The sequence below is a fragment of the Xiphophorus couchianus genome, chromosome 8, assembly GCF_001444195.1.
Source record: "Xiphophorus couchianus chromosome 8, X_couchianus-1.0, whole genome shotgun sequence".
In the NCBI taxonomy this organism is placed as follows: Eukaryota; Metazoa; Chordata; class Actinopteri; order Cyprinodontiformes; family Poeciliidae; genus Xiphophorus; species Xiphophorus couchianus.
In genome coordinates, this window is record NC_040235.1 from 21,872,973 (window position 1) to 21,874,229 (window position 1,257).

At 36.1% G+C, this 1,257-nt stretch overlaps 1 long non-coding RNA gene across 1 annotated transcript; it reads right to left on the reverse strand.

Annotated features, from left to right (window-relative positions):
• Positions 1-267: 267 nt before the first annotated feature.
• Positions 268-1,001, reverse strand: LOC114150021 (uncharacterized). The gene is made up of 2 exons (XR_003596650.1): positions 894-1,001; positions 268-587 (listed from the first exon to the last, which is right to left on the reverse strand). It is a non-coding gene; the product is annotated as an uncharacterized LOC114150021 (long non-coding RNA).
• Positions 1,002-1,257: the final 256 nt, after the last annotated feature.

Consider the following 1,257-nt stretch of genomic DNA (forward strand, 5'->3'; position numbering starts at 1 on the left):
AAAAAGATATTAATTCAGAATGTAACCACTACTTAATTTAATTAGCAATAAATTCAGTAGGAAAGTTACTTTTGTTCTAGGGTCACACAGGAGGATGATATGCATAAAAGTTTTAACAACTCAAGTTTATTTTTCTTTCCCCACAAAAAAAAATAATAATCCAGGTAACACTAATTACCTTAATAAAATTAAGGTATAAAACTTAAATTGTCCACCCTTATATAAAAATATCAAATTAATATATAGAAAATTGAGGGTAGTTTTTTTAACAGTAGCTTTAAAGCTTATTTCAACAAAAGAAATTGCATATTCCAGTTAGTCCTTCAATATAACAGTTCAGTCAATGTGCACTTAAGTTGCACATGAAAATGTTCATGAACAAATAGTTTGTGGAATAAAAAAAATAGTTTTGGGGCCCCCTTTTTGTTCAATAAGCTTATCTGTTGTCCACGCAAAACATCCAGCACCAGAACCTCCGTCTGTCCAGGCTTCAGTCCGAGTCACAAAGATGGCGGCGGAACCCTCCTGGTTCTGGAACCACTGGCTCGTTCAGGTATCGGTCGTCCAAAAAAAAAAAAAAAAACAACCTGCATGCACAGCGTTAACCGATCATGCAGGTATAAGGAAATCATAGAAATCTTTCAATTACTTCTCAGTGAAAACCAAATTAGCGTTTAAAATAAACCAAAAACGCTCAGTAATAAAGAAATTACTTAATAAACATCACGTCATCATAAACGGTCTCATTTCACAGAGCTACGCTACTTACAGAGCGACACTTTATACTCCGGTTGATTTTTTCTCCAGTTAAAAAAAAAAACTGAGCAACGTTAGCTGCAGCTAGGTAGCCATTGTGCGTAAGTAAAGAGCTGAAAATAAAACAACAGACTCACCGGAGAAATCTCAGAACAGCATGTACATTATCCAGTTCAAGATAAACAGATTTATTTCGTATCACAGCAGCACTTATGCGCAGTAACTTCTGCTGAAATGTGCTTAGTCTGCCATTTCTTTTTTCGTCTTTCCTCTTCTTCTCGTACCGACACAGGAGAAATGTGGGTCTAGTGCCCCCTACAGGACATTCTAAGAACTAACAAAACAACACATTAAACATACAGACAGATCAGCATAGTTTATGGGGGCTTACAAGAATATAGCAGATTTGTTAGGTCCAGCGGAAACATGAGACTTGCTGAAAAGAGAGAGAAGCAACAAACCGCATTACAGGAGTAGAAATGCAGCTCTATCAACATTTTG